The sequence below is a fragment of the Arachis duranensis genome, chromosome 5 (assembly GCF_000817695.3).
Source record: "Arachis duranensis cultivar V14167 chromosome 5, aradu.V14167.gnm2.J7QH, whole genome shotgun sequence".
In the NCBI taxonomy this organism is placed as follows: Eukaryota; Viridiplantae; Streptophyta; class Magnoliopsida; order Fabales; family Fabaceae; genus Arachis; species Arachis duranensis.
The window spans coordinates 25,117,089-25,126,533 of record NC_029776.3 but is presented as its reverse complement, the minus strand read 5'-3'; the positions used below and the strand labels follow the sequence as shown (position 1 = coordinate 25,126,533).

The window sequence follows — 9,445 nt, the reverse complement described above, 5'->3', positions numbered from 1 at the left end:
GTTTGAATCACTGAAGGAAAGAATGATGCTCTAATACCGATTTCAATATAAAAAGGAGCTTTTAGTGATTTTAAAGGAATCTAGACTTTTGATTGAGTAATTAAGTTTGAGGCATTTTGGAAGAATTAGCAAAATGGGTTCCAAAAAGAAACCTGAAAGTGGTTTGATTCAAATGAACCGGTTCCGTTTCAAATGAGTCGATTTTTGGACCGGGTTGGAACTTGTGATTTTGTATGATCGGTTTCATAATAAATTCAGTTTTTATTTACTTGAACCGAGAATCTATGATTTCAAGAGTTTCAATGAATTTTAAGGAATTTATGTAAGTTGACCTTCCCTAAAGATTCGGGACTCTGGCGAGAAATTTTTGTTATATGAATTAGATTTAGTTATTTTAAGGCTTAAAAAGCATGTTTTCACTCTTGAGCACAATTAAAGGAGAATATACAAAACCATGCTATTTCATTGGGTAAATGTGAGAAAAGGTCTACAAAATACTCTAAATTCAATACAAGATAAACCGTCAAATTGGGGTTTATCAACTGTATGGCTGATTATGAATTATGAGTTTGAGCCGAAAGGCTGTATTTATTGATAAATTGGCTGGTTCTGTATTGAACCATGAGCCAGATAGCTAGGATGAATATTGATTTTGAATTGAATGAATGTATGTTTGAGATCCTGGGCAGTAGCAAGGGTTGTGGTTCGTCCCACTTGCTCCAGGTCAGAGACTGTGACTCCTGGGTAGTAGCGGTAGTAGTGGTTGAGCTTTTAAACACCCTCCTGGGTAGTAGCCGTAGTAGTGGTTATTCCACTGGCTTTGGGTTGAGCGGGTAGTAGCAATGGGGTTGTAGCTACCAGGACGTGTCGGGTTGGCTATATAACCGACAGATGATATCATCAGCCACTAGGGACATGCATGCATCATATGCATCTATGTGACATTGTTTTGGTGTGCATACTGTACTTGGTTTGCCTATGTGATTAATTGCTAATTGTTCTACTTGCAATAACTGTTTGTTTGTGCTTGCATCTTCCTATTTGTGATTGCTACTGAGACTCTGTTGGACTGTGGTGATTGGTTGATGGTTGGATTGTTTGGGCCTAGGGCCGTGGGTGAAATGAGATGGACCGATGATTGGTTTCGGTTTTGTGTTTCTGATTTTGGAAAAGTATGAAATGCTAATTTAGTTCAGCATGGTTAAACCTTTTTGAAAGGCTTTTGAGTTTTGAGAATTGAACGGTTCCTCTTTTAGAAAGGATTTCCGACTTTACTTTTATTGTAAACCGTTGTTTTTGAAAAGAGGCATAAGACGGTTATAAATCACTAGTACAGTTTATCTTCATGTATCTTATTACAGTAATTCCCAAAAACCCTCTACTGAGAACCCTTTCGAGGATGATGTTCTTACCCCCCTACATTTTTTTCCTTTCAGGATGTGGGCGCAAAAGTCACGAAGAGTTTATTTAATTGTTGTTGAGATGTTCTGTATTGCTTTAGATTATTATTTATTGTACCCTCGCCTTTATCTAGAGATATTCTGTAAGAGGGATAGGAATTGTATTGGATACTGCTTGTGATATTATTTATAAATATATGTATCTATATGGATGTATCCTTTATGAGTTTTTGTAAGTTATATGGTATCTATGGATGTACGTTGTCGAATGAAAGTATTCTTGGGAGCGGTATTGCGGTTTAAAGTTTTAAACAGGCTCATATTTTAGTATTAAATAGTATAAGTGTCGTCGTAATGTCTGAGCTATCAGAGTTCTGCAGCCGGAAGCATGAGCTTTGGTAGTTAGGGTGTTACATTATGGTATCAGAGCAGTCTTTCCTGTAGAGCCTGAGGAATGGACCGACTATGCTTCAATTGCATACTCTGAGCATTTGTCATGTATTAGGTCTTGTCGGATGACGAGAATTAGAGCTTTAAGCGCATGACGGCCTATTGATTAACGCTGTTAGTCTTACATTGCATAATTCCTGATATTAAGTTTGGCCGGCTTAATACTAGTGAATTATGTACATGAGAGCACTGATGGGTTATCATAGGCGATACACGAGTTTCGAGTAAAGCGAATCGTGGGTTTTGGGAACGTTGGAAACTATTTCTCGAGCCTATTCAGTTGTGTGTCTTGAATTTCGTTTGAGTCGACTTGTTCTTTCATAGCCTAACTTGAGGTTCTTGTTTGCCACTCCTGTTGGAAAGTAATTTGATATTCCAACTCTATTTCCTATATTCATATGTATTCTTGACTGATCTTAAATATGTATGCTCGTTTAGAATCCTTGTTGCATCTATCTTCCTCTATTTGAGTTCTTCTTGATTTTCGTGTTCTTTGCTATAGCTTTGAACTTGTCTTAGTGTGTTGTGCCTTCTATCTCCGGATTCCGAGTCCATTCTTAGAGAAATTGTTGATTCAGTTTTTCTCTTATTTGACAGTGATTACAGCCAATTTTGAGATTTTTATGAAAATTGCTGTTAAAAAGATATATACTTATCTATTTGGGCAATTTTGAAGATTTCTTATATAGTTTGACAACTATTTATTTCTAATAGCTCGTCTGTGCTTTTACTGTGTTATGGAACTGCACTTTCTTAAAATACAATTTGACTTTCTAGCGATTTTACTATAGTTCCAATGCTCATCTTTATGTGAATGTGTATTCGAGTATTTTTCAAAATTTTGGAAAGGATTTCTCACTTTTGTCTCGGTTGAGTTTCGTTTGATGAACTACACTTGATTTATTCTTGGTTTGAGTTTGATTTAGCATACCACATTGTTTATGCCATTGCTGCTTCTTTTGAAAATGTTGGACTCATAGTTTTCTTCTTACGAACAGACTAAATTCTCTCTTAAGCCTTCCATCTCTACGGACGCCATACTTGACTTTGTCTTTAACTAATCTTTTGCACCTTGTGAACATTATCATTGGTTTTGGTTCTCCTTCTCTTGTAAATTTCATCCTTATGTGAGTCAGTTTGATTCGTTTTGAATTAGTGCATCGTTTATCTTCTCATTGTCTCTAACAGAGTTTTTAGTCAAAACTTTATCCTTGAGAAGTTACTAATGATTGAGTTGTCTTTTCCTACGATTTTTGTATTCTTTTGAATCAATTGAAAGCTGGTTTGATGTCTCACGTCTAGTGGATCTTGTTTTAACTATTTTGATTTAAGATTCCTTCTTTAATGGCTTGACTCCTTTTAAGTACATTCTAATCTCCTTGAATATCTTTCTGAGATGGTGATTTCAAGAACACTTTGGAGTCTTGTTTTGAACTTTTAAAGAAGTTTTGAATTTTCTTTGAAGAAATTCTAAACGGAATTTATTTTCTGTTGCTTGATTGAGATTGAAACCATTGTTCAATTTTTGACAAAATTGTTTTAAAGTTGACATGCACTATTTTAAATGAGGTTTTGAAAAGTTTGCTTGTTTAATGGAAACATGTTCTTTTGTAACGCACCGCTTGTTTCCTTACCAGATTGTAAGCAAAATTTTACCTCGGAATTTCTTTTCTAAAGAGAGTTTAACTTCCTCTTTTGTCCTCGCTATAAATGTTATACACGCTTGTTTAAATATGGACTTTGGGAATTTTTGAACAAGCATTTGATTTCTCTTCCGAGTTTTATGATTGCTTTTGGTTAAGTTGTGCATCTAATGATCTTTCTAAAATATTTGAGGAAATGTTTGAGCTCTTAGCCAAACTTGTGTGCACTTTGTTTTTAAAATTCTACATGATCTACTTCAAACATGAAATTGTATCAAAGCAAAGCCACGTTTGTGCCTTTGTTACTCTCTTGAAGAATGTTTATTACTTAACTTTCTTCTAAGCTGCGAAGTGATATTCCTGCAAGTTTTCGATTCTTTTATGAACAATATATTCGGAAGTGTTTTTAACCGTGCTTTTGAAGTTCTGTGAGTTTTGTCTTGGGTTTGAGGGATTCTTCTCTATAAACCTCATATTTCTTCGACTCAGCTTGAATTTGTTTCAAACTAATGTGCTGATCCTTCTCCTTGTTGATTCCATTGGATTTCTTTGATTTAAGGGTTATCTTTAAGGTTGTCAATTGAATTGTGTCTAGCAAACTTCATTGCTTGAGTATCCTTGGTTATCTGGGATTGGATACATTCTCTCAAATCTATTATTGCTATCCTTGACATTTGACTCTCCTTTCTAAATCTTGTATTCTTCTGAGTAGACTTGAGAATTGTTTTGATATCAAGTGCGACTTGTAGACGTAGTAGCGCGATGCGATAGTTCTTTAAGACGTGATATGTGTATATGGAAGGTGAAACGGTAGGTGTACCTTGTTATGAGTTGTGGGTGTTTTGTCCCTTGCAAACGAGCTTGCGGGTGTTAGGCTCATGATTGGCTATGAGGTTGTAAAATGATTGGTGGAGTTGGGAAATTGAAGTTCTGAAGTGGGAACAAGATTTATCAGCGAACGTTATGCCGCGGTTTAAATACCAACATGCTTTGCGGCCTTTTACCACCTTGCTTTGTGAACGCCTACCTTGATTTGCACCTATTTTGGCACCTCAAGTCTTTGTAAAGCCTTGAGATCATATGACCTTGTGCATTGAGCCTATCTTGTAACGTTTGCTTTGCAATCACACTCCTACCTTTGTATCTTTATGCATACGACCATCAAAGTATTTGAAAATCGTATATATGTTTATATTTGGGATATATTTTTGCTTTTTCCTTAAATGTGTTCAAGGGTGAACTGTTATGAAATTTCTTTCGTTTTGTATCAATTTTCGAGGGCGAAAATTTTTATAAGGTGGGTAGAATGTAAGATCCAGAACTTTTGAAAAGTCTTATTATGATCAAGTTTCAAATTCTATGGTTATTTATAGCCTTAATTTCAGAAATTATTTTATTAAAGATAATTAAGGCGAGTTTTGATTTATTGAATTTGAGATGAGTTATGATTATTATCCAATTTTATAATTATTGGATTATTTTCTATATTTCGATTATAAATTTGGCAGTTATGAAATAATAGGGGTTTTACATGAGTTGGATTATAAAAGTAATATTTTAAATATTAATACTGCTGTTTTGGGAAAATAGAGAAGTTAATTATATTATTCCACATTGTTGGATTTGGACATTTTATTAAAAATAATTTATGAAATTGATAAACAAATAGTATTTCCTATATATAATTAATATTGGATTTTATTTGGGTTTCAATTACTATATTGTCCCTAACCCTAATTTTTTGGAAAAAAAAACACACACACACCCCAAACACCCTCAGCAAACTCACCCAAAGCTGAAACCCTAACCTCCTTCAACACCTTCAGCGCCGTAAACCCCCCCTTACTGCCGCCACCTCACTCACAGTCAACACACAAACACAGGGACGGGGAAGAAGGGAAAGATAGCACCGCTGTCGTCGCGCTTGGCTGCAGCCGTCGCTGTCCTTGCTCCGAACTTGCCGACGAGTGGTCGCCACTGTGGCGCGCCGAGAGGAGAAAAGTCGTGCCTGGAAGTCGTCTTGTTCTGCCGCCAAGGGTTCCATCTCAGTCAACCTGTCGTGGTTGGTACTGTGGCCGTCCCTAATGGAGTCCACCGTGGAGAAGAGAACGACGCAAGGTAAAAGAGGACGCGCTGCCGCTCCCGTCGTGAATCGCGACCAGAGGAAGAAGCGGGTCATGCAAGAGGAGCAGAGGGTGGTGCTTATGCCATTACGCCCCTTGCTGCCGCCGTCGAGGTCACCACGCAGTCCACCTCGCCAGCTTCCGAAAGAGAATCAGCGTCACTGCCCAAGTACCGCCACTGATCCGTGCTGCGCGAAGCTAACGCCGCCGTTCCTGCCGCCGTTAGCACCGCCGGCGTTCCGGCCATCACCGTCGTTGAGGGAACTCACCGGAGTTGTTAGAGGTTGTCACTGCTCTTTGTGGTTCTGTGTTGAGTTGCGCTGGTAAGCCTTTGCGGCCGGAAAATTATGCGGGTAAGGGTTTTAAATTTGTGGTTTCGGTCATTTTGGGTTTCGAGAAGTTTTGACGCTATGCGGTTTTTTTAGTTGATCCACTGGAGCTTCTGGCCGCCGCCGGAGCTGTTGCTGGGGCCGGTTCAAAATCGCAGCTGCTTCGTGTTTTTATTCCGGTAAGAAATTATGTTTCGAAAAGCCTCGCGTTAGTTTTCGGTTGTGTTTGGTTAATAAATGAGCTTTGGTAACGTGGGGTCGAGTCCGGATTATTATATGTTGCGATTACTGTTGCTATGGTTATTGCAAAAGTGGCTGGGAGCTGAGGTTTTGGTTGCCGGTGATTACGAGTTGAGGCAGAAAGGACTCTATGAGACGTTTGGGTTATGAATTTGCGTTTTGAGGTAGGGACACTTTTCGAAAATTTTATTTTATATGTTGGAATTATTACATATGGATACTGTTGTGAGACAATTTTGTATTTGGTGATTGTATCAGCCTTATGTATTATTTGATGGTCTCGAATGATTATGAATGTTTGTTTGGCTGGATTTATTGTGTGGCTTTGTGAAACGAAATGCTTTTAAAGTTGATTCTTTAAAGCTTTGAAATCGAGTTTAATCCGTTGAGGATTGATTTGAGTTAATTTTCTTAGGAATGTGAAAAATATAATATACTCTTGAATTCAGCCTGGTTTACTTTAATTGACTTGGTTTTGGACAAATGATTTATTTCTGAACCGATTCTTTTAAGCTTTGGAAATGAGTTAAATCAGTTGATATTGAGTTGATTTTGAAATGGTTTCCTTGAGATATACCACTGAGGCGACTGTTGGATTTAGCTTGCTTTTGAATTGATTTCTGGTATTGAGCTGTTGAAAAGGAATGAGAAATGGTTTAGTTAGGACCCGAACCGGGTGGCAAAAGTCCAAGTTTTAGGGGAGGTGATGTCGAAATTTTTACAAAATCCTACTCTTGATTGTAAAGTTATTTAAAAAGGGTTGGATTTGAGAAATTGTATTATTTGATTTATTAAGAGAACATTTATGTTTTCAAGCTTAATTTATTTAATGAACTTTATGCGTTGAGTTCGGCTTATTTAGAAATGAACTATTTGTACAGTTTGAATCACTGAAGGAAAGAATGATGCTCTAATGTTGATTTCAATATAAAAAGGAGCTTTTAGTGATTTTAAAGGAATCTAGACTTTTGATTGAGTAATCAAGTTTGAGGCATTTTGGAAGAATTAGAAAAATGGGTTCCAAAAAGAAACCTGAAAGTGGTTTGATTCAAATGTACCGGTTCCGTTTCAAATGAGTCGATTTTTGGACCAGGTTGGAACTTGTGATTTTGTATGATCGGTTTCATAATAAATTCTGTTTTTATTTACTTGAACCGAGAATCTATGATTTCAAGAGTTTCAATGAATTTTAAGGAATTTATGTAAGTTGACCTTCCCTAAAGATTCGGGACTCTGGCGAGAAATTTTTGTTATAAAATCACATTGTTGGATGGGTGATTTTGAATGTTCCCAAAATAAATCTTTAACTTTCCATGGTTTTGGAAGTTTTGGAAAGAGAATGCCGAGAGTAGCTTTGTTTTAAAAAGGGAACTCACTTTTAGAAAATTTGGCTTATGAGCCTGAGATAATTTGAGAAATAAGATCTTTAAAGCCAAAGCTGAAAAGAGTTGAAATTTGATTTCAAAGTGAAATGGCTTGAGAAAAGTGATTTATGGATTAAATGCCGATTTTATGAATTTGATGATGTTGAATGGTCGAAGTGCTGTTTGTTATGGGCCGGAATGGCTATGTATGATTATGAATATTGACTGGTTCTGGATTGAACCGTGAGCCGGAATAGCTGTGTATGATATTGATTTATGGCTGGTTGCCGAATGAGTTATGGGCCGTATGGCTGATTATGAATTATGTGTTTGAGCCGAAGGGCTGTATTTATTGATAAATTGGCTGGTTCTGTATTGAACCGTGAGCCGGATGGCTGGGATGAATATTGATTTTGAATTGAATGAATGTATGTTTGAGATCCTGGGCAGTAGCAAGGGTTGTGGTTCGTCCCACTTGCTCCAGGTCAGAGACTGTGATGCCTAGGTAGTAGCGGTAGTAGTGGTGATTCCACTCGCTACAGGGTGAGCTTTTAAACACCCGCCTGGGTAGTAGCCGCAGTAGTGGTTATTCCACTGGCTCTGGGTTGAGCGGGTAGTAGCAATGGGATTGTAGCTCAAACCTACTTGCTCCGCGATGGGTGTTTCTGTCCATGGTTAGCTATCAGGACGTGTCGGGTTGGCTATATAACCGACAGATGATATCATCAGCCACTAGGGACAAGCATGCATCATATGCATCTATGTGACATTGTTTTGGTGTGTATACTGTACTTGGTTTGCCTATGTGATTAATTGCTAATTGTTCTACTTGCAATAACTGTTTGTTTGTGCTTGCATCTTCCTATTTGTGATTGCTACTGAGACTCTGTTGGACTGTGGTGATTGGTTGATGGTTGGATTGTTTGGGCCTAGGGCCGTGGGTGAAATAAGATGGACCGATGATTGGTTTCGGTTTTGTGTTTCTGATTTTGGAAAAGTATGAAATGCTAATTTAGTTCAGCATGGTTAAACCTTTTTGAAAGGCTTTTGAGTTTTGAGAATTGAACGGTTCCTCTTTTAGAAAGGATTTCCGACTTTACTTTTATTGTAAATCGTTGTTTTTGAAAAGAGGCATAAGACGATTATAAATCACTAGTACGGTTTATCTTCATATATCCTATTACAGTAATTCCCAAAAACCCTCTACTGAGAACCCTTTTGAGGATGATGTTCTCACCCCCTACATGTTTTCCCTTTCAGGATGTGGGCGCAGAAGTCACGAAGAGTTTATTTAATTGTTGTTGAGATGTTCTGTATTGCTTTAGATTATTATTTATTGTACTCTCGCCTTTATCTTGAGATATTCTGTAAGAGGGATAGGAATTGTATTGGATACTGCTTGTGATATTATTTATAAATATATGTATCTATATGGATGTATCTTTTATGAGTTTTTGTAAGTTATATGGTATCTATAGATGTACATTGTCGAATGAAAGTATTCTTGGGAGCGGTATTACGGTTTAAAGTTTTAAACAGGCTCATATTTTAGTATTAAATAGTATAAGTGTCGTCGTAATGTCCGAGCTATCAGAGTTGCGCAGCCGAAAGCGTGAACTTTGATAGTTAGGGTGTTACATTTAGTACTGAAAAATTTTTTTTGGGTGACATTTTAGTACTGAATTTGTGACAATTGAATTGCTTCTGTTCTAATAATCATGGAAAATCTGGTATATGTTGAAGTTAATTTATGTAGGTAATAGGCCTGATGATTTTACACTCTTTACAATAACTACTACTTAAACCTAATGCAAACCCATAATATCAAAGTCATTTTCAATGTCAATTGTGTGTAACCAACCTTAATTAGCTTGTTTCAACTAACATATTATTGTT

The 9,445-nt window shown here is 37.0% G+C and overlaps 1 long non-coding RNA gene across 1 annotated transcript; it reads left to right on the top strand.

Annotated features, from left to right (window-relative positions):
• The first annotated feature begins 5,798 nt into the window (after positions 1-5,798).
• On the top strand, positions 5,799-6,439 carry LOC127747772 (uncharacterized). Its single transcript, XR_008009669.1, has 3 exons — positions 5,799-5,969; positions 6,042-6,124; positions 6,258-6,439. It is a non-coding gene; the product is annotated as an uncharacterized LOC127747772 (long non-coding RNA).
• Positions 6,440-9,445: the final 3,006 nt, after the last annotated feature.